Here is a 25290-nt window from a genome sequence, read left to right as displayed (position 1 = left end):
TCTTGCAAAGCTATCATTTAGAATCGATGGACATATCAAGAGTTTCCCAGACAAGAAAAAGCTAAAGGAGTTCATCACCACCAAACCAGTATTATATGAAATGTTGAAGGGTCTTCTTGAAGGAGGAGGAGAACAAAAATATGAACAATAAAATGCTAATTAATACATATCTATCAACAATTGCATCTACAAACAAAATGAGCAAGCAGAACAGAAACAGACATCTGATACAGAGAACTTTTTTTGTTGCTTGCCAGATGGGTGGGGGGTGGCGGATGGGTAAAAAAGATGAAGGAATTAAGAAGTACAAATTGGTTGTTAGACTGATGAACCTCAAACGGGGGTAGGGAGTGTGGGATGAGACAAACCAAAGAACTTGTATGTATATATGCATAACCAATGGACACCAACAATAGTGTGGGGAAGGCAGGAGGGGGCAGGAATAAAGAGGAAGGGGTCAATGGGGAAAAAAGAGAAACATCTATAATATATTCAACAATAAAGATAAATGGTGTTGGGAAAATTGGACAGCTACATGCAGAAAAATGAAACTAGACCATCAATTTACACCATACACAAAAATAAACTCAAAATGGATAAAAGACTTAAATGTGACCCATGAATCCATAAAAATTCTAGAAGAAAATGTAGGCAACAAAATTTCAGACATCATACAGAGCAGAATTTTCACTGATACATCACCTAAGGCAACAGAAATAAAGGAGAAAATGAACACATGGGACTACATCAAACTCAAAAGCTTCTGCACAGCAAAAGAAACAAACATCAAAATGGAAAGGCAACCCACTGTATGGGAGAACATCATTGCCAATGATGTATCAGATAAGGGGTTAATTTCCAATATATATAGAGTGCTCATACAACTCCACAAAAGGAAGACAAAGAACCCAATTAAAAAATGGGCAGAGGAGCTGAATAGACACCTCTCCAAACAGGACATACAAATGGCCAAGAGACATATGAAGAAATGCTCAACATCACTAATCATCAGAGAGATGCAAATTAAAACAACAATGAGGTATCACCTCACACCTGTCAGAATGGCCGCCATCAACAAATCATTAAACAACAAGTGTTGGCGAGGGTGTGGAGAAAAGGGGACTCTAATACACTGCTGGTGGGAATGCAGACTGGTGCAGCCGCTATGGAAAACAATATGGTGCTACCTCAAAAAATTAAAAATTGAACTTCCATTTGACCCAGTGATCCCACTGCTGGGAATATACCCTAAGAAGCCTGAAACACCAATCAGGAAGAATATATGTACCCCCATGTTCATAGCAGCACTATTTACAATAGCTAAGATCTGGAAACAGCCCAAGTGTCCACCAGTAGACGAATGGATAAAAAAGTGAAAGAAGCCAAGCCGAAAAAGACAAATACCACATGATCTCACTTATATACGGAATATAATGAACATAACAGTCTGAGGAATACAGTAGACCCAGACACATGGAAGTAGGGCACAGACTGACATCCCTCAGAAGAGGGGATGGGGGGTGGGGGGGTGGGAAGAGATAAACCACAGAACTTATATGCATGTATGCATGACCAATGGACATGGACAACTAAGCCGGGGACAGGGTGGAGGGGGGGTGGGGTGGGTGGTGCCAATGGGGTAAAAAGGTAAAATATCTGTAACAAAAAAATAAATAAAAATTCATAAAAAAAAAAAAAAAAAACTAAAAAAAAAAAAACTAAAGAAATAAAAATTGTTCAATGGTAAAAAAAAAAAGAAAACAAAGACGAGTTTTAAAAAAATTCCAGCAAAATTTTTTATAGATATAAAATTATTCTAAACTTTATATGAAAAGGCAAAGAAACTAAAATAGGTAAAACATTTTGAGAAAGAAGAAAGTGGGAAGAATCACTCTAGTTGATTTTAAGATTTATTGTATAGCCACAAAAATTAAGATTGTCATATTGGCAGAAGGCTAGAAATGTAGACCACTGGGAAAGAAATTAGAAATAATCCATACACAACACAAGTAGCAGCTGATTGGGGGGGGGGGGGGCGGGAGCATGGTTAATCCTCACCTGAGGATATTTCCAATGACAATTAGAGAGAATGGAAGGGAGGAAGGATAGGAGAGAGGGGAGAGGAGAAAAAGCACGTTGGGAAGGGCAGGGGAAGAAATATCAAAGTGAGAGAGAGACATCAATTGGTTGCCTCCTACAGGAGCCCTGACTGGGGTCAGGGATCGAAACTGCAACCCAGGTACTGCCCTTAACTGGGAATCAAACCTGTGACCCTCTGGTGCACAGGCTGATGCTCTAACCATGGAGAAACACTGTCCAGGGCAAGGAGCAATCAATTTTTGATAAAAGTTCAAAAGCAATTCAGTGGAGTAAAAATTTTTTTTAAAAAAAAATAGTGCTGGAAAAATTGGATATCCATAAGCACAAAATAAACATTAACCTAAACCTCACACCTTATAGAAAAATTAACTCAAAACAGATCATAGATGTAAATGTAAAACATAAATTATAAAAATTTTTAGGAGGAAATCTTTAGAACCTAGGGCTAGGTGAAGAGTTCTTTGACATACATCAAAAACAAAATTCATAAAAAAACAATAAATTGGACTTGGAATTTAAAATTTTTATTCTGTGAAAGACTCTATTAAGAGGATGAAAAGACAAGCTACAGATTGGAAATAAATATTTGTAAAACACAAACCTTAAAAAGAAATAGTATCTTGCCTTGGCTGGTGTTCTCAGTGGTTAGAGCTCAGCCCGTGCACCAAAGGGTTGTGGTTCGATTCCTGGTCAAAGGCATGTACCTGGGTTGCAGGTTCCATCCCTGGTCCAGGTCCTGGTAGGGGTGCATGCAGGAAGCAACCAATCGATGTGTCCGTCTCACATCGATTTTCTCTCTTCCTCTCCCTCACTCCCTTGCACTCTCTTTAAAAAAGAAAGAAAGAATATCTGGAACATATTCATAAATAATTCATAGGCCAAAGCCATGAAGACAGATTTTACAGAAGATATACAGATGGCAAGTAAGCACATGAAGAGATGTTTCGACATCACTATGCATTTGGGAAATGCAAATTAATACCAGGATGAAATATTTCCACACACCTACTGGGATAGCTAAAATAAAAAATACTGAGAAAGCCAAATTCTGGGGAGGATACAGAGAGACTAAATCTCTCATGCATTGCTGGTAGGAATATAACATGTTACAGGCACTCTGGAAAATAATTCTGCAGTTTCTTAAAACTCTAAACATCAATTTATCATACGACCCAGCACTTGTACTTCTGGGCATTTATTGCTGATAAATGAAAACTAGGTTCATATAAAAACTTACATATGACTGTTTATAACAGCCTTATTTGAAATAATTAAAAACCGTAAACAACCAAAATGTCCTAGAATGGTTAAACATCAAGGAATATTATCCATTAATAGGAATGAAATAGTAAGACAAGGGCATTTTGATGAATGAAAAAAGCCAATCTCGGGGGGGGGAAAAAATGGCGGCGAAGTGAATGGAGGGACCCAGACCGTCTCCCAAGACCAAACTGGATTTACAACGAAAACAAAGGCAAACCGTCAGGAAAGGGCAGCTGAAGGACACCTTGGAGGACCACTTAACCAGAAACACCCACTCAGTCCTGGTAGGCTTGCGAGGACGGGAGAGGAGACCAAGAGCCCAGGGTCCGCAGCGGCCTGGGCAGGGGCCAGGGAACTAGAGGGGAAGTTAACTCTACAGTCTTTCTTTCCACCGTGCACGGCCTGGAAACCCTGTTGCCGGCTAGGCTAGGCTCTCCGCTGAAGCCGCACAGACTCGCAGCCGGCTAGGCTAGGCTCTCTGCTGAAGCCGCACAGACTCGCAGACCCCAGGCAAATCGGTGGGACCGGGGAACGCGGTGGAGAGTTAACGCTACCGCCTCCCTCCCTGCCGTGCACGGCCTTGGAAACTCTGCAGCCGGCTAGGCTAGGCTCTCCGCTGGAGCCGCACAGACTCGCAGCCGGCTAGGCTAGGCTCTCTGCTGAAGCCGCACAGACTCGCAGACCCCAGGCAAATCGGTGGGACCGGGGAACGCGGTGGAGAGTTAACGCTACTGCCTCCCTCCCTGCCGTGCACGGCCTTGGAAACTCTGCAGCCGGCTAGGCTAGGCTAGGCTCTCCGCTGGAGCCGCACAGACTCACAGCCGGCTAGGCTAGGCTCTCTGCTGAAGCCGCACAGACTCGCAGACCCCAGGCAAATCGGTGGGACCGGGGAACGCGGTGGAGAGTTAACGCTACCGCCTCCCTCCCTGCCGTGCACGGCCTTGGAAACTCTGCAGCCGGCTAGGCTAGGCTCTCCGCTGGAGCCGCACAGACTCCTGGCCCCCAAGGACCTGGGCGGGACCAGGGAACTCGGAGGGACCGGGGAACTAGGCGGAAAATTAATTCTACTGCCTCCCCTCCTGCCGTGCAAGGCCCTGTAGCCGCACAGACTCCTGGCCCCCAGGCAACTCGGTGGGACCGGGGAACGCGGCGGAAAATTAAGTCTACCGCCTCCCCCCCCCCCCCCCCCCGCCGTGCACGGCCTGGAAACCCTGTAGCCGGCTAGGCTAGGCTCTCCGCTGAAGCCACACAGACTCCTGGCCCCCAGGCAACTCGGTGGGACCTGCAAACGTGGTGGAAAATTAATTCTACCGCCTCCCTCCCCGCCGCGCACGGCCCTGGAAACTCTGCAGCCGCTGAAGCCCCACGGACTCACGGCCCCCAGGGAACTGGGCGGGACCAGGGAACTTGGCTGGAAATTATTCCCACCACCTCCCTTGCCACCCTGCATGGGCCCTCCTAACGCTATAGCCTGCTAAACTCTCCGCTGGAGCCACACAGACTCCCGGAGAACAGGGGACTTGGCGGGATTAAAGTGGGTCCTCCCTGGTGCATCCAAACCCAGGAGAGGGAGCCGCAAACAGCAAAACACGAACACCCACTGGGAAAACTTGGCAGACTCCAAAGCCCACTGTGATAACCAAAATGGTGAGAAACAGAAACAAAAGCCAAATGAAAGATCAAGAGACCTCTACAGAAGATGAAATAAATGAGGTGCAGTTAAGCAAGTTAACAGAACTAGAATTTAGAGCCATGATGTTGCGGAAGCTCAACAGCATGTGTAAGGACATGAGCAACATGAGTAAAGACATAGAAATGTTGAAAATAAACCATCTGGAAATGAAAAACCAACAGGAAGAAATGAAGAATGACATATCAGAAATGAAAAACACACTGGAAGGTCTAAAAAGCAGAGTAGGGGAAGCTGAGGACCGGATCAGTGAATTAGAAGACAGGCTAGAAGAAATCAACCAATCAGAAAACCAAAAGGAAAAAAAGATTAAGAAACAAGAAGAGAGCTTAAGAGAATTGTGGGACAACTGGAAACGTAATAATATTCGTATCATAGGAGTCCCTGAAGAAGAAGAAAGTAAGCGAGGGCTAGAGAATATATTCAAAGAAATAGTGACAGAAAACTTCCCTAATTTGGTGAAGGAAGAAGGCATTCAAGTTCAAGAAGCTCAGAGAGCCCCAAGTAAGAAGAACCCAAACAGGCCCACACCAAGACACATAGTAATCAAACTGCCAAAAATTCAAGACAAAGAGAGAATCCTAAAAGCAGCAAGAGATAAGCAACAGGTTACCTACAAAGGAACCCCCATAAGGCTCTCAGCTGACTTCTCACAAGAAACATTACAGGCTCGAAGGGAATGGCATGAAGTAATCAAGGTCATGAAAAACAAGGATCTGAATCCAAGACTACTCTACCCAGCAAGGCTATCGTTCAAAATAGAAGGTCAAATAAAGAGCTTCCCAGACAAAATAAGGCTAAGGGAGTACATTAGCACCAAACCAGCACTGCAAGAAATGTTAAAAGGACTGCTGTAATTACCAGGAGAAATGGGAATAAAAATAGAACCACACTAAACAAAAATGGCAATAAATAAGTACATATCAATAATCACCTTAAATGTAAATGGACTGAATGCTCCCATAAAAAGACACAGAGTAGCTGATTGGATAAGAAAGCAAGACTCATCTATATGCTGTTTACAAGAAACCCACCTCACAACAAAAGACTCACACAGATTGAAAGTGAAGGGATGGAAAAAAATCTTTCAAGCAAATGGAAAAGAAAAAAAAGCTGGGGTAGCAATACTGATATCTGATAAAATAGACTTCAGATTGAAGGCCATAACTAGAGACAAAGAAGCCCACTACATAATATTGAAAGGATCTATCCAACAGGAAGATATAACATTGATAAACATATATGCACCCAATATAGGAGCACCAAAATATATTAAAAATCTTCTGGAGGACTTCAAAGGAGAAATCGATAGCAATACAATCATAACAGGGGACTTCAACACCCCGCTCACATCACTGGATAGATCCTCTAGACAAAAAATTAGCAAGGAAACAGAGACTCTAAATGAAGCACTAGACCAAATGGATTTAATAGATATCTACAGAGAACTACACCCCAAAACTACAGAATTCACATTCTTCTCAAGTGCACATGGAACATTCTCAAAGATAGACCACATGTTAGGGCACAAACTAAGTCTCTACAAGTTCAAGAAGATTGAAATTATAACAAGCATCTTCTCAGACCACAATGGTATGAAACTAGAAATCAATTGCAAGAAGAACATACAAAGACATTTTAACACATGGAAGCTAAATAGAATGTTATTAAACAATGAATGGGTCACCGAGGAAATCAAGGAAGAAATCAAAAACTTCCTGGAAACCAATGAAAATGAGGACACAACAATACAAAATCTATGGGATGCAGCAAAAGCAGTTCTGAGAGGGAAGTTTATAGCACTACAGGCCTACCTCAAAAAAGAAGAAAAATCTCTAATAGACTACCTAACCTCACAACTTAAAGAACTAGAGAGTAAACAAAAAGAAAACCCCAGAGCAAGCAGAAGAAAAGAAATAGTAAGGATCAGAGCAGAAATAAACGACATAGAGACCAAAAAAACAATCCAGAGGATCAATAAAACAAAGAGCTGGTTTTTTGAAAAGATAAACAAGATTGATGGACCCTTAGCTAGACTCACCAAGAAACAAAGAGAGAGAACCCAAATACATAAAATCAGAAATGAAACAGGAGAGATAACAACTGACCCTACAGAAATACAAAAGATCGTTAACAACTACTATGAAAAATTATACGGCAACAAATTCGAAAATCTAAGCGAAATGGACAAATTTTTAGAAACACATAGCCTCCCAAAATTGGATCAGATAGAGATTGAAAACTTGAACAGACCAATAACAACAGAGGAAATTGAAGATGTAATCAAGACTCTTCCAGCAAACAAAAGCCCAGGCCCAGATGGCTTCACAGGGGAGTTTTACCGAACATTCAAAGAAGAACTAATACCCATTCTCCTCAAACTATTTCAAAAAATTCAAGAAGAAGGAAGACTGCCAAACTCGTTTTATGAAGCCAGCATAACTCTAATTCCAAAACCAGAAAAAGACACAACAAAGAAAGAAAACTACAGGCCAATATCCCTGATGAACATAGATGCCAAAATCCTGAACAAAATACTAGCAAATCGAATCCAGCAATACACCAGAAAAATTATCCACCATGACCAGGTGGGATTCATCCCAGGGATGCAAGGCTGGTACAATATTCGCAAATCCATAAATGTGATACACCACATAAATAAATTGAAGAATAAAAACCACATGATCATATCAATAGATGCTGAAAAAGCCTTTGACAAAATCCAGCATCCATTTCTGATAAAAACGCTCACCAGTGTGGGAATTGAGGGATCATACCTAGACATAATAAAGGCCATATATGAAAGACCTACAGCCAACATCATACTCAATGGGCAAAAACTAAAAGCATTTCCCTTAAGAACAGGAACAAGGCAAGGATGCCCACTTTCGCCACTCCTATTTAACATAGTACTGGAAGTCTTAGCCACAGCAATCAGACAGGAAGAAAAAATAAAAGGGATCCAAATTGGAAAGGAGGAAGTGAAAGTGTCATTATTTGCAGATGACATGATACTGTACATAGAAAATCCCAAAGACTCCACCAAAAGCTTACTAGACTTAATAAATGAATTTGGCAAAGTAGCAGGATACAAAATTAACGTCAAGAAATCGATGGCATTCTTATACACCAATGATGAACTCACAGAAAGAGAAACTAGGCAAACAATCCCATTTACCATCGCGGCAAAAAAATTAAGATACCTAGGAATAAACTTAACCAAAGAGATAAAGGACCTATTCGCAGAAAACTACAGATCTTTGAAAAATGAAATAGAACAAGATGTAAAAAAGTGGAAGAACATACCCTGTTCATGGATTGGGAGAATTAACATCATTAAAATGTCCATATTACCCAAAGCAATCTATAGATTCAACGCAATCCCCATCAAAATACCAACGGCATACTTCAAAGAATTAGAACAATTACTTCAAAAGTTCATATGGAACCAAAAAAGGCCTCGAATAGCCACAGCAATCTTGAAAAGGAAGAACAAAGTTGGAGGGATCACAATACCAGATTTCAGGTTATACTACAAAGCCACCATAATCAAAACAGCCTGGTACTGGCACAAGAACAGGTATATAGACCAGTGGAACAGAATAGAGAACCCAGAAATGGACCCTAGGCAATATGCTCAATTAATATTTGACAAAGGTGGCAAGAGCATACAGTGGAGTAAGGACAGCCTCTTTAATAAATGGTGCTGGGAAAATTGGACAGCTACTTGCCGAAAAATGAAACTAGACCATCAACTTACACCCTACACCAAAATAAACTCAAAATGGATAAAAGACCTAAATGTAACCCATGAATCCATAAAAATCCTAGAGGAGACTGTGGGCAACAAAATCTCAGACATCATACGCAGCAGAATTTTTACTGACACATCACCTAAGGCAATAGAAACAAAGGAGAAAATGAACACATGGGACTACATCAAACTCAAAAGCTTCTGCACAGCGAAAGATACAATCATCAAAACGGAAAGGCTACCCACTGTATGGGAGAGCATAATTGCCAATGATATATCAGATAAGGGGTTAATTTCCAATACATATAGAGTGCTCACACAACTCCACAAAAGGAAGACAAAGAATCCAATTAAAAAATGGGCAGAGGAACTAAATAGACACCTCTCCAAACAGGACATACAAATGGCTAAGAGACATATGAAGAAATGTTCATCATCACTAATCATCAGAGAGATGCAAATCAAAACAACAATGAGGTATCACCTCACACCGGTCAGAATGGCCGCCATCAACAAATCATCAAACAACAAGTGTTGGCGAGGGTGTGGAGAAAAGGGGACTCTAGTACACTGTTGGTGGGAATGCAGACTGGTGCAGCCACTATGGAAAACAATATGGTGTCACCTCAAAAAATTAAAAATTGAACTCCCATTTGACCCAGTGATCCCACTTCTAGGAATATACCCTAAGAAGCCTGAAACACCAATCAGAAAGAATATATGTACCCCCATCTTTGTAGCAGCACTATTTACAATCGCTAAGATCTGGAAACAGCCCAAGTGCCCATCAGTAGACGAATGGATTAAAAAGCTGTGGTACATATACACAATGGAGTACTACGCAGCGGTAAGAAAGAAAGATCTCTTGTCCTTTGAGACTACATGGAGGGACCTGGAAAGTATCATCCTGAGTGAAACAAGCCAAGCAGAGAAAGACAAATTTCATATGATCTCACTGATTTCTGGAATATAATGAACATAACAGTTTGAGGACAATCCCCTAAGGAGTGGGGAGCTGAGAGAGGGATGAACAACAGAATTTATATGCATACAGGCATGAACAGTGGACATGGACAACAATCGGGGGAAGGGGTGGGGAGGGAAGGGGGAGGGGGGAACCACTGGGGGAAAAAAGGAGAATCATTTGTAACAAAAATTAATCAATAAAAAAAAAAAAAAAAAAAAAAGAAAAAAGCCAATCTCAAAAGGCCACATAATGTATGGTTCTCAAAACCATATAGTGAAAATGACTGAGATAAAAAATAGATTTACTAATTGTTGCCAGATATTAGAGACAACAGGTAAATGGTAGGAAATGGATGTGACCATAAAGGGGGGTAGTGGTTGATTGGGGTGGTGGTTACATGAATATACTAATGTGATAAAATGGCAGAGAACTATACACATACTTTGTATCAATGTCAATTTACCTGTTTCTATATTATATAACCAATGAGAGAAACTTAGAGGAGGGTACATGGGTCCTTTCTATACTATCTTTGTAATTGCCTAAGAATCTATAATTATTTCAAAGTAAAAAGTTAACTTAAAAAGCAATAATTTAACAAAAAGGTGCTGGGTAAACTAGACCCTCCCTTTACATCATATACAAAAATTAAGTCAAAAAGGACCGAGACCTAAATGTAAGACTTAAAAACAGAAAGTCATTAAGGAAAGTACAGGGCAAAAGCTTCATGATATTGGATTTAACAATAATTTCTTTGATATGACATCAAAGGTACAGGCAACAAAAGAAAAAATAAATTAGACAATGAAAATAAAACAAAACAAAACTGTGCCTCAAAAGATGATATCAACAGAGTAAAAGGGCAACATACAGAATGGGAGAAAATATTTGCAAATCATATATCTGATTAGGGATAATATACAAACTATATAGAGAACTCCCAAAACTCAATGGCAAAAAATCTGATTCAAAATTGGGTACAGGACTTGAATAGATTTTTGTCTCCACAGAAATACCCATTAGAATGGCTACAACAAAACAAATCAGAAAATAACAAGTGTTGTCAAGGATGTGGAGAAATTGGAATCTTTGTACACTATTAATGGGAATGTAAAATGGTATAGTGCTGTAAAAAAAATGGTATGGCAGTTCCTCAAAAAATAAAAAATAGAATTATATGATCCAGCAAATTCACTTCTGGATATAAACCCCAAAGAATTGAAACGAGGGACTCCCAAAGAGATATTTGTACACCTATTTACACAGCATAGTAATTCACAATATATTATTCAGTATAAAGTGGAAGCAACCCAAGTGCCCATTGACAGGTGAATGGATAAACAAAATATAGTACACACATACAATGGAATATTATTCAGTCGTAAAGAGGAAGAAAATTCTCTTATTCCACAACATGGATTAACTTTGAGGACATTATACTAACTGAAATAAGACGGTCACAGAAAGACAAATACTGTATTAGTAGACTTATATGAGATACACAGAATAGTCAAAATCATAGAGACAAAAAGTAAAATGGTGGTTATGAGAGGATGGGTGGAGTTGAGAATGGGGAGTTATTGTTTAATGTGTAAGAGTTTCAGTTTTGCAGGATGAAATGAGCTATGGGAAATGAATGGGGTTGATCATTATACAACATTATGAATATATTTAATACTACTTAACTTTGCACTTACAAAATACTGCTATGAGAAATGCCTGAAATTTTACAGCCTATGCTTTCTTCTAGGAATTTTATGGTTTCAAGATGAAAATTTAAGTCCTTAATCCATTTTCAGTTTATTTTTGTGTATGCTGTAGAGAAGGTGGTTTAGTTTAGTTTAGTTTTTTGCTCACGAATCTGTCCAATTTTCCAAACACCATTTATTGAGTAGACAATCTTTACTCCACAGCATGTTTTTGACTTTGTCAAATATTGACTATAAAGGTGTGGGTTTATTTCTGAGTTTCCTATTCTGTTCCATGACCTATATGATTTATATGTCTGTTTTTATGCCAGTACCATACTGCTTTGATTAATATGGTCTTGTACTATAGTTTGATATGAGGCAGCATGTCATCTCCAACTTTATTCTTTTTTCTCATGATTGCTGTTGCTATTCAAGGTCTTTTCTGATTCTATATAAAATTTTGGAACATTTGTTTCAGTTCTGTGAAATCTTAATAAGAATTGCATTGAATCTACTGATTGCTTTGAGTAGTAAGGACATGTTAATGATGTTCATTCTTACTATCCATGAACACAGTATATGCTTCCACTTATTTGTATCTTCTTCATTTTCTTTCTTCAGTATCTTTTAATATTCCAAGTACAGGTCTTTTACATCCTTGGTTAAGTTTATCTCTAGGTATTTTATTCTTTTTGCAGCAACTGTGAATAGGATTGTTTTCTTAGTTTCCCTTTCTCATAATTCATATTGCTATATAAGAATGCACCTGATTTCTGGATATCTATTTTGTATCCTGCTACTTTACTGAATTCATTTATCAGTTCCAGTAGTTTTTTGGTAGAATCTTTAGGGTTCTATATACACAGTATCAGGCCATCAGCAAATAATGACAGTTTTACTTCTACCTTTCTAATTTGAATGCCTTTTATTTTTTTTTTTCTTTTCTGATTGCTATGACTAGGACTTCCAGTACTATGTTGAATGAGAGTGGAAAAGTGGACATCTCCATCTTGGTCCTGATCGTAAGGAAAAGGCTTGTAGTTTTTGCCCATTAAGTATGACGTTTGCTGTGGGTTTGTCAAATATGGTCTTTATTACATTGAGGTGTGTTCCCAATATTCCCAATTTGATGAAAGCTGTTATCATAAATAGGTCCTGAATTTTATGAAATGCCTTTTCTGCATCTATTAATGTGATCACGTGTTTTTTACATTCATTATGTTTATGTGATGTATCACGTTTATTGATGTGGATATTATACCAACCATATATCCACAGAATAAATCTCACTTGATCACGAGATCTTTTTAAAGTATTGCTGGATCTAATATATATATATTAGAATCCTCACCCAAGGATATTTTTACATTTATCTTCAGAGTGGGGGTGGGGGTGGGGGGAGAAGAAGAGAGGGGGGGGAGAGAGAGAGAGAGAGAGAGAGAGATACATTGATTGGTTGCCACCCCCACAACCCTAACAAGGGCCAGGGATGAACTGCAACCGAGGTATGTGCCGTTGGCTGGAATCAAACCCGCAACTCTGGTCTGCAGGCTGACACTCTAACCACTGAGCCAAGCCAGCCAGGGCAGGCTTGCTAATATTTTATTCAGAATATTAACATCTATTCATAAGGGATATTGGACTATAATTTTCTTTTTTTGTAGCTTTTTTATCTGGTTTTGGAATTAGGATGCTGCTGGCCTTGTAAATGAGCTGGGAGTCTTTTCTCCTCTTGAATATTTTGAAATAGTTTGAGAAGAATACATGTTACTTCTTTGCTTGGTAAAATTTACCTGTGAAGCTATCTGGTCCAGGACTTTTGTTTGTTGGGAGTTTTTTTTTTTTTTTTAATTTTTTTTTACTGCTTCAGTTTCACTAGTTGTAATCTTCTATTCAGATTCACTGATTCAGTTTTGGGAGACTGTATGTTTCTAGGAATCTATCCATTTCTTTCAGATTGTCCAATTTCTCAGCATATAATTGTTCTTAGTATTTTCTTAAAATCTTTTGTATTTCTTTGGTGTCAGTTGTTACTTCTCATCTTTCATTTTTTATTTCATTTATTTGGGTCCGCTTTTTTTTCTCTTAAATCTGGTTAAAAGTTTCTCAATCTTGCCCTGGCCGGTTTGGCTCAGTGGTTGAGCATTGGCCTGTGGTCCAGAGACACCCAGGTTCGGTTCCCACTAAGGGCATGTACCGTGGTTGCAGTTTGTCCCCGGCCCAATGGGTCGTGCAGGAGGCAGCCACTCGGTATGTCCCTTTCACATTGATGTTTCTTTCTTTCTCTTTCTCTTCCTCTCTCTCCCTCCCACTCTATCTGAACAAAAAATGGAAAAACGTCCTCAGGTGAGGATTAAAAAAAAACAACGTTTGTCAATCTTGTTTACCTTTTCAAAGAACCAGCTATTGGTTTCATTGATCTTTTCTATTTTTTTCCCACTCCATTTAATTTATTTCTGCTCTGATTGTTGTTATTTTATCCTCCTACTCATTTTGGGCTTTTTTGCTCTTTTTCTAGTTCCTTTAAGTGTAAAATTAAATTGTTTATTTGAGATATTTCTTGTTTCTTGATGTAGGCCTGTAATGCTATAAATTTCCCTCTTAAAACTGCTTTTACAGTGTCCCATAGATTTGGGGTTGTTGTGCTTTCATTTTTATTTACATCAAGGTAACTTTCATCTCCTTCTTGATATCACTGATAACCCGCTTATTGTTTAGTAACAAGTTATTTAGCCTCCATGTGTTTGAGTGTTTTCCAGTTTATTTTTTCTTGTGATTGAATTCTAGTTTCATATCATTATGGTCAGAGAAGATGCCTGATATGATTTCAGTCTTCTTAAATTTACCAAGACTGGTTTTGTGTCTCAGCATGTGGTCTACCCCTGAAAATATTCCATGTGCACTTGAAAACAATGTATATTCTGATGCTGTGGGGTAAAATGCTCTGAAGATGTCCATTAAATCCATATGATCTAGTGTGTCATTTAAGGTCATTGTTGCCTTGTTGATTTTCTGTCTGGAAGATCCATTAATATCAATGGCTTGTTAAAACCCCCTACTATGACTGTATTACTGTCCATCTCTCCCTTTATGTTCATCACGATTTGCTTTATATATTTAGGTTCCCCTATGTTGGATGCACAAGTATTTATAAGGGTTATATCCTCATTACATTGCTCCATTTTTCATTATGTAGTGTTGTTCTTAGTCTCTTACTATATATAGCCTTTTAAAAGTCTATTCTGTCAGATATAAGTATTGCTATGCCAGCTTTTTCCCCATTTTCATCACCTTAATTATATTGAGGTACGTCAGCACATACATGGGTCTTATTTCATTATCCATTCAACTACCCTATGTCTTTTGATTGGAGCATTAAAGCCATTTACGTTTAAAGTGATTACTGATAGTTTTAACTAACATGTCAATAAATATATACCTATGTTCCTCTTGTTTTGTTTCTTTACTTCTTCTTCCCTCCTCCTCCTCTTTTAACATTTCCCACACTACTGGTTTGGTGGTAACAAACTTTTTAAGGTTTTTCTTGTCTGGGAAGCTCTTCATTTCTTCTTCAATTTTAAATGATAGTCTTGCTGGGTAAAGTAGTCTTGGTTGTAGGTCCTTGCCTTTCATCACTTTGAATATTTCATGTCAATCCCTTCTGGCTTGAAATGTTTCTGTTGAGAAATAAGCTGACAGTCTTATGGGAGATCCCTTGTAGGTAACTGTCTTTCTCTTACTGCTTTAAAAATTCTCTTTATCTTTAACCTTTGTCATTTTAATTATGATGTGTCTTGGTGCAGGCCTCTTTGGGTTCACCTTGTTGGGGGCTCTCTGTGCTTTCCAAACTTTTGTGTCTTTTTTCTTTACCAGGTGAAGTTTTCAGTCATTATTCCTTCAAACAGGTCTCAATCCCTTGCTTACTTTTTTTCCCTTCTGGTACCCTCTGATGCAAATGTTGTCATGCTTCAGGTTGTCCCAAGAGCCTCTTAAATTATTCTAATTTTTAAAACATGTTTTTATTGATTTTTTTTAGAAAAAGAAGAAGGGAGAGAGTGATAGAAACATTGATTGACTGCCTCCTGCACAGCCCCTACTGGGAATCAAGCCTGCAACCTGGGCATGTGCCCTGACTGGGAATCAAACTGGGACCTCTTGGTCCATGGGATAACACTCAATCCAGTGAACCACACTGGCTGGGCATAAATTATCCTAATTTTAAAAATTATTTTTTTTCATTTTGCTGCTCTGGTTGGGTGTTTTATGCTACCTTGTCTTCCAAATTATTGATTCCATTCTCTGCTTCATTCAACCTATTTCTTCCAGTGTAGTCGTCATTCCTGAGTGGCCTTTTTTTTTATCGTTTCTATGTTCTTTTTCATGCTGTTGTAGTTCTAAGTTCCTTGAGCATCCTTTTAAGTATTGCTTTCAACTCCATATCTGATAAACTGCTTTTCTGCATTTAATTTAGCTCTTTTTCTAAGAGTTCTCCTGTTCTTTAATTTGAGGCCTGTTTGTCACCCCATTTTGGCTGCCTCTTTGTGTTTGTATCTATGTATTAGACAGATCTGCTGTGACTTTCAGTCTTCCTGGGGTGGCCTTATTTAATAAGTGTCCTATGGGACTCAGTGGCACAGTCTCCTTGATCACCTGAGCTGGGTGCTCAAGGAATGTCCCTGTGTGGGTTATATGAGTCCACCTGTTGTAATCAAGTCTTGTTTGTTATTGGTCAATTCATGTGTAGGATAAACCCTCAGGCTGGCTGTGAAGCTCAACTCTGAGCTCAGTGTACAAGCTGCACTGTAGGTGCTGACCATACAAAGTGAAATTTGCCCCAGCAGGGTTTGATTCCTGCGAAGATCTCACTTTGGACATCCCATTTATGAAGCTTACTTGACCCTGCTCTGATTTATCTGAATCTGGCTACTGGGTGTGTTGGTTCTGGGTCTCTTGGCAGGGACTCTTGTGCAGGCCTATGTCAGATGCTGCCTATGCCTGGCCTTTGGCAACCTGTTTGGAGCTATAAGTGATCCAGCTTGCTGCTGCCTCTGCTGGGCTTGGGTGTGCATGGGAAGGACCAAGCTGTGCACTAAGGCTGTCTTTTACTAACACCAAAATCAGGGGCAGGTCAGGAAGATCCCCAGGTACCCCAATATATGCCTCTGGCTACCTCTGCCTACTGGTTGCCTATTAAGCTCAGTCGCTAAAAGAGCTTCTGTTGGAGTCAGGAGGATGGGGCTAGTGGATGTCCCATGAAGAGGAGATACTGGTCAGGCTTCAGGGAAGGCATGGGTGTGGACCCCATACAAGAGCCACAGGACTCAGTCTCTCCTTGATTTTGTCCCAACCTCGGCAGGGATGAGCCAATGAAGTCAAGCAGGTGGGCCTCCAGAGCCCAGCAGGTGGGTCTGCTGGAAGCCAGGAGGGTGGTTCTAATAGATATCCCACAAGGAGGAAGCTCTAGTCAGGCTCGAAAGAGGTGGGAAAGGTCCTCACCCCAAAGCCCCACAACTCAGCCACTGACACCCCTGAGCCTGTCTTTACCTCTATAACCTGGCCAAAGCTGATTCCTCAGCAGGGTCTAAGTTCTGCAAGCTGAGGCAAGAGGGAGTCCAGAGGGTGGGGCAATTGCTTTCCCCCAGGCTCATACCACACAGAGGGGAGTGCTCGACCCAAGAAAGATGGCATCTGTAGTGTGTTCGAGTGGCTCAGCACAGGGATACTGGTGGCTGCATCCCTGCCCACCCCACCCTGGTCTCTCCCTAGAGCCACAACCTTAGACTCTCCTCACATGACTCTAGTCCACTCTGTCCTTCCTCCATGAGAGACCAGGGTGAGTGGCTGAAAATGAAATTTTGTGCACTGGCCCTTTAGGAGGGTACCTGTGTATCAAGCAGGCACCCATTTCACTCTGGCAAACAGAAACCATGCTGCTTTTCACAGCCAAACGTTATGTGGGCTCCTCTTCCTGGCTCTGGTGCTCTGGGAGGGGAGTCCAGCTTGGCATTTAGGCCCCACACTTCTCAGGGGAAATCCCTCTGCCACTGAGATAGCCCCCTGGAACCTCAGCCATCGGCTGCAGGAGTGGAGCCAGCCAATTTTGTGTCTGCCCTTCCTACCAGTCTCGATGTGGCTACTTCTGTAAATTCGTGGTTTTAAGACTCCTCTTCAGGTAGTCTTTAGCTAGTTATTCAGGATGATTGTTTTTTACTTTAGTTGTAATTCCAGTTTGCTTCTGGGAGGAGGTGAGTGTATCTTCCACTTACTCTGCAGCCATCTTGAAATCCTTTATAATCAATTTCTTTATAAAATAACTCAAATGGCCCGGACGGTGTGGCTCAGTGGTTGAGAGTAGACCCATGCACCAAGAGGTTGCCAGTTCGATTCCTGGTCAGGGCACATGCCTAGGTTGTGGGCCAAATCCCCAGTGGGGGGCATGCAGGAGGCGACCAATTGATGTTCTCTCTCATCGATGTTTCTATCTCTCTCTCCCTATCTGCTCCTATCTCTCAAAGGTCAATCAATCAATCAATCAATAAAATAACTCAAATGCATTTTTTTTTTTTCTGATACTAAGTGTTTCATGACAGTATTTCAAGTTCACATTTTTTGGTTTAGAATACATTTATATAATTAGAAAATACATAAAAGTATTATCAACACTGAAAAAGTTTTATATTTATAAATGTTCAACTTGTTTAAACCTAAAACATAAAATTGATTAAAAGTTTGTAAGAAATAAATGCTACAAATTTTCCAAATAGATATCACATTTTTGCATGAAAATTTCTCAAAAGAATATTAATTTTAAAGAAAGTACCCTTGCCCCATTCTACTCAAACTATTCTAAAAAATCCATGAGGAAGGAAGACTTCCAAACTCTTTTTATGAGGTTAGCATAATCCTAAATCCAAAACCAGATAAAGACACTACAAAGAAAGAAAATTACAGACCAATATCCCTGATGAACATAGATGCCAAAATCCTCAACAAAATAGCAAATTTGATCCAGTAATATATTTAAAAAATTATTCACCATGAACAAGAGGGATTTACCCAAGGGATGCAAGGTTGGTACAATATTCACAAATTAATAAATGTGATACACCACATAAACAAAATGAAAGATAAATATCATATGACCATATGAATAGATGCTGAAAAAGCATCTGGAAAAATCCAGCATTAATTTCTGATAAAAACATTCAGCAAAGTGGGAATAGAGGGATCATATCTCAACATAATAAAGGTCATATATAAAAAACCTACAGCCAACATCATACCCAATGGGCAAAAACTGAAAGCATTTCCCTTAAGAACAGGAACAAGACAGGGATGCCCACTTTCACCACTCTTACTCCACTTGGCACTGGAAGTCTTAGCCACAGTGATTAGACAAGAGGAAAAAAATAAAAGGGATCCAAATAGGAAAGGAGGAAGTGAAGCTGCCATTATTTGCAGATGACATGATATTGTACACAGACAACTCTAAAGACTCCATCAAAAATCTACTAGATTTAATAAATGATTTTGGCAAAACAGCAGGATACTAATTTAACATCCAGAAATGGATGGCATTCTTATACACCAATCAAGAGAAACTAAAAAAACAATCCCATTTACCATTGGAACAAAAAGAATAAGATACTTAGGAATAAACTTAACCAAGGAGGTAAAAGACCTGTTCTCAGAAAACTACAGGACACTGAAAAATGAAATAGAGGAAGATATAAAAAAGTGGAAGCATATACCATGGTTATGGATTGGAAGAATCAACATCATTAAAATGTCCATACTACCCAAAGCGATCTTTAGATTCAATTCAATACCAATTAAAATACATTGTTGACTGCTCACGAGTTAACTTGTGTTTTCATGCCCAAAAGTTGTTGACCACTCATGAATTAACTCATGCTTACACTTGCATTAGCTATTTCAATTTTTGAAATTCAGGGTAATATAGGATTATTGTATTTGTGACTCTTCGCGCTGCGCGTCGAAGTTCAAAAAACAGCACACTGTTCTATATTCTCATGCGGACTCCTTTTCTTCCCACTCCTCCGGGCATGAGACAGCAAAATCGAAGGTATAGTAAACAAAAACAATCACAGAGTCAAGCCATCTAAACTTGGACTATCTTCTAACTGCTTGCAGTTTGAATATACATATCAAGGATATTGTAAAATCTTTCTTCATCATGTTCAATCGTGTTCAGTTTATTATAACAAAGGTGACTTTTTTGATATTTAAGTTTAAAAAAAATTTCTTTTTCTTTATTGACTTTAGAGAGAGAGGAAGAGAGAGGGAGAGAAAGACAGAAACATGGCATCAATTGGCCACCTCCTGCATGCCCCCCACTGGGGGTCAGGCCCACAACCTGGGCATGTGCCCTGACTGGGAATTGAACCGGTGACCTCTTGGTGCGTGGGTCGATGCTCAACCACTGGGCCACACTGGCCGGGCAATATTTAGGTTTTTATTGCAATTATAGTACTACAAAAGTTTCAACCACGATGGATCATGAAGGTGAAGAACTTTTCAATGAATTATATGCAGACACTTCATCTGATTGTCCAAGTGATTTTGAAATGTATTGTAGTGATGTAAAAATTGATAGTTTACTGGAAGACAGTAATGAGTCAGATATTAGACCACTAAAATGACAAAACAGAAATGTAATAAGATCTGACAGTGAAAGTGATTTTGAAGACTGGACTGAAAATGATATTACACCAACTTTAGAGGATTATTCAAATATTTCAGGTGTAACTGATGACCTCAGTGATCCACGAAGCATCAGGGAAGTGATGGAATTACTTTTTAGTGATGATTTTTTTGATTTAGTTGTTTCTCAAACCAATTTATATCACCACCTAATGGAATTTTACAAAAAATCTACTAAAAGTGTACAATGGTCAAAAGTTACCAATACCAACGTAAAGAAGTTTCTCAGTTTGTTGATATTAATGGGACAAATGACAAAAAATCACATTGGAGGGATTACCGGTCAACAGACCCTTTGGTTGAAGCTCCAATATTTCCTAAAACTATGAGCAGAATGAGGTTCAAGCAAATTCTTACATTTTTCCATCTTAGTGATAATTCACAAAACACATTTAATGAAGACAGACTATAAAATTAGGCCTCTTTTGGATTACTTTCTTCCAAAATTTCAGTCTTTGTATGTACCTAAACAGGACTTATCCCTACATGAAGCAATGATACCATACAGAAGACGTATCAACTTCAGAACATATAATCAAGCAAAAATAATAAAACATGGGATTTTAGTGAGAATGCTTTGTGAAAGCAAGAGTGGATACATCTGCAACTTTGAGATTTATTCGGGTGAAGGCAAAAGGCTGCAAGAAACTATATTATCTGTCTTAGAGCCATATCTTGATTCTTGGCATCATGTATAACAAGATAATTACTACAATAGCATTTCTACAGCTGAAATATTATTAGAAAAGAAAACGTTAATCTGTGGTACCATAAGAGAAAACTGTGACTTGCCCAAGGTACTAAAAGAAAAGTTAAAGAATCTTCAGAGAGGGGAAATGACATTTTTACGGAAAGGACCCATTGTCCTTATATCATGGAAAGATAAGACTAGTGAATATTATATCAACTATCCACGATGCCTCTATGAAAACAACTGGAAAGCGACAAAAAAGTTCTACGAAAGATATAGTTAAACCTGCATGCATATTAGACTACAAGAAACACATGAAAGGAGTCGACCAAGCAGACCAATATTTGGCGAACAGCAGTATCTTTAGAAAAAATATAAAGTGGTCTAAAAAAGTAGCATTCTTTCTGATCAATTGCGCTTTATTCAATGCATTCAAAATTTACTATAATTACAATAGACAAAATAAAATAAGATACAAAAATTTTCTACTTGAAATAGCTAGGGAATGGATATCTGATGGTTCAAATGAGTACAGCCAGAACCTAACACTTGTGGTACTTCTCAAAGAGCTCCTTATATTGATTCACCTTTTAGGCTTTCAGGGCAACTAAAAGACCACGTTTTAGAAAAATGGTCACTGGTATAAAAAAAATCCAACTAGAAGGTGTAAAGTGTGTGTTTCAAAAGGAAAGTGCAGCAAAACCAGATATATTTGCAAAACATGTTGCATACCATTATACGTAGGTGACTGCTATACAGTATACCACAACAAAAAAAATTACTAAAATATATAATACATATAAAAAAATAATATGTAGTATATAAGTAAAAAGTTTCATTTCAATTCACTATGTATAAATAAAGTACACTGAAGTTTATTTAGATTGTTTCACTTTCATACTCAATTACAAAAAAATAGCCAGTGACATGAGATAACTTCTATGTAAAATTGTCATAACAGTGTGTTGACATACCAACAGCATATTTCTCAGATCTAGAACAAATACTCCAAAAGTTGATATAAAACCAAAAAAGACCCCAAATAGCCACAGCAATCTTGAAAAAGTAGAACAAAGTAGGAGGGATCACAATACCAGATATCAAGTTATACTATACAGCTACTGTAATCAAAACAGCCTGGTACTGGCACAAGAACTGGCATATAGATCAATGGAACAGAACAGAACAGAGACCCTGAGATATTGACCCAAGACCGTATGCACAATTAATATTTGACGAAGGAAGTGAGGGCATATGATGGAGAGAAGACAGTCTCTTCAATAAATGGTGTTGGAAAAATTGGACAGGTACATGCAAAAAAAAAAAAAATGAAACTAGATCACCGTAAACTTACACCATAAACAAGAATAAACCCAAAATAGATTAAAGACTTATATGTAACTTGTGAAACCATAAAATCCTAGAAGAAAATGTAGGCAGAAAAATCTCAGACACTATACCTAGCAGAATTTTCACTGATACATCGCCTAGAACAAGAGAAACAAAAGAAAAAATTAATAAATGGGACTACATCAAACTAAAAAGCTTCTGTACAGCAAAAACAAACAAACAAAAAAACAAGCATTGAAATGAAAAGAGAACCCACTGTGGAAAAACAAATTTGCCAATGATGTATCAGATATGTGGTTAATAATATCCAAAATATATAGAGTACTCATACAACTCAACAAAAGGAAGACATACAATTCAATTAAAAAATGGGCAGAGGACCTAAATAGACATTTCTCCAAACAGAATGTACAAATGGCCAAGAGACATATGAAAACATGCTCAACATCTCTAATCATCAGAGAGATGGAAATTAAAATGACTATAAGACATCACCTCAAACCTGCCAGAATGGCTGCCATCAACAAATCCTCAACCACACGCTGGCAAGGATGTGGAGAAAAGGGTACACGATTGGTGGGAATGTAGACTATGGAAAACACTATGGCATTTCTTCAAAAAATAAAAATTGAACTGCTATTTGACTCAGTGATTCCACTTCTAAGAATATATCCTAAGAAGCCTGAAACACCAATCAGAAAGAATATATGTACCCCTATGTTCATAGCAGCACTATTTACAATTGCTAAGATCTGGAAACAGCCCAAGTGTCCATCAATAGATGAGTGGATAAAAATGCTGTTACAGTTATACAATAGAATATTATGTAGATGTAAGAAAGATCTCTTACCTTTGAGATGACATGGAAGGACCTGGAGAGAATTATGCTGAGTTAAATAAGCCAGTCAGAAAAAGACAAGTACCACATGATCTCACTCATTTATGGAACATAATGAACAAAATAAGATGTCGATCAAAACAGATTCAGAGACATGGAAGTAGTAAACAGACTAACAAACCTCAGAGGGAAGGGGGGTGTGAAGGTTTGGGAAGAAATAAATCAAAGAACTTATATGCATAACCAATGGACAGATACAATAGTTTGGGAAAAGCAGGAGTGGGGCAGGAGCAGGGAGGAGGGGGTCAATGGGGTAAAAAAGGGGGGATATCTTCAACAATAAAGATTAAACAATAAAGATTAAAATAAATAAATAAAGTGCCTGTGCTAATGCTTTCCAGACATCTGAAGGATTCTAACAGGCAATAAAAATGGCCCCCTAAATATGACCATATTTTAATTCTCAGAAGCTGGAAATAGTTTACTTTATAAGCGAAAAGGGACTTTGCAGATGTGATTATGGCTGAGCACCTTTAGATGGGAGATTATCCTGTATTATCCAAGGTGACCTAATCTAATCACGTGTGTCCTTAAAAGCAAAAATCCTTCCCAGTTTTGTTCAGACAGAGGTGTGACACCAGAACAGTAAGAGAGATGAAACACTGTTGACTTTGAAGATAGAGGAAAGTGGACAGGATCCAAGGAATGCAGCAGGTCCTACAAGTCGGAAAAAGAATGCAGCCCTGCTTGATAAACTGTTGATTTTAGCCCAGTGAGATCCATGTCAGACTTCTGAACCACACATCTCTAAAATAATAAATTTGTGCTTAAGCCACTTAATTCGTGGCCATTTGTTAGAGCAGCAATAGAAAACAAATACTGGGATTACCTAGTCCAATATATATATATATATATATTTTTGACAGATCAGGAAACTAAAATCCTCAAAGCCACACATTCAGGTACTGGCAATGCAGTTTTGGGTCTGAAGAGAACATAACTCTCATCTCTACTTAAACCATAGTCTGGTGTCAGGGTGAAGGCAAAAAGGCAGGACTTTCAATATGAAGAGAAATAGCTAAAACCATTTTCTGTATATTGAATGTGTGACATACTAATACCACAGTTGCTCTTCTCCAGGTTGATTTGGCTAAATTACTACTATATGCTACAGAAAACCTTTTACTGCATACCCTCAAAAGTGCACAAAACTATACATGCTGCTGGTATATTCATTTATAGGTGCAAAGTGACCAGGTATTATCTTTGTATTGTCATCCGTGCCCGGACTGGTACCATGTATACCACGCACTTCTCTAGGAATCCAGGTTCATGGAAGGAATGAAGTCTAGACCAAAAATACTCACATTGGAATTTTTAAAAGAACAAAATTTTGGGCCCCAGGGCTGTGCGTGAGGCAACCAATCAATGTGGGATGTCTTTCTCTTTCTCTCGCTCTCGCTCTCTCCCTCCCTCCCTTCCACTCTATTTAACATAATCAATGGAAAAATATCCTTGGGTAAGCATTAACAAAAACAAAACAAAAAATGCCGGGCTGGTGTGGCTCAGTGGGTCGAGCGTCGTCCCATAGACTGAGGAATCCTGGTTTGATTCCCGGTCAGGGCACATGCCTGGGTTGTGGGCTCGATCCCCAGTAGGGGTGTGCATGAGGCAGCCGATCAATGTTTCTCTCTCACACTGATGTTTCTATCTCTCTCTCCCTTCTCTCTCTAAAAAATCAATGAAAACATAAAAAAAAAAAAAAGAATAAAAATTTCACCTGTATAAATTCAGTGAACGAGTGTTTACTGAGCACCTACTATGTGCCAGCGACTCTTAGAGGCACTTTGATAGAAACAATAGCCCCTACCCTCATGAAATTTACATTCTATGGGGAAACCAGATGGTAAACAAAATTAATAAACAAATTAATGTAAGTAGTGTTAAGTGCTCTGAACAAAAGTAAAGGAATATAAAGGCACTAGTCTTAAAAAGCTTAGAAAATTTTTATGCAACAATTTTACTTAATAATAATTATATAAAAATCACATTTAGTTTCATTGATTTATTCAATTTAATTGAAACTATTTCAAAGATTAGACAAAAAAGACCAGGATTGGGAAAAATACCTTTTATGTTCTACTTCTCCTAAAATCAGCAATAACTCTCTGATTCAGTGGAAGACTTCAACATACTGATAATGTCATCGAGGTTTTTCATAT

At 38.8% G+C, this 25290-nt stretch overlaps 1 protein-coding gene across 1 annotated transcript in view; it reads right to left on the bottom strand.

Moving 5' to 3' along the window:
- Positions 1 to 25290, bottom strand: part of DNAJC1 (DnaJ heat shock protein family (Hsp40) member C1) — a 258888-nt gene that overhangs the window by 126676 nt on the left and 106922 nt on the right. The gene's annotated exons all lie outside the window — the stretch shown is intronic.

Source organism: Molossus molossus, unplaced genomic scaffold (assembly GCF_014108415.1).
Source record: "Molossus molossus isolate mMolMol1 unplaced genomic scaffold, mMolMol1.p scaffold_m16_p_1, whole genome shotgun sequence".
In the NCBI taxonomy this organism is placed as follows: Eukaryota; Metazoa; Chordata; class Mammalia; order Chiroptera; family Molossidae; genus Molossus; species Molossus molossus.
This window is presented reverse-complemented; position numbering and strand designations above follow the sequence as displayed.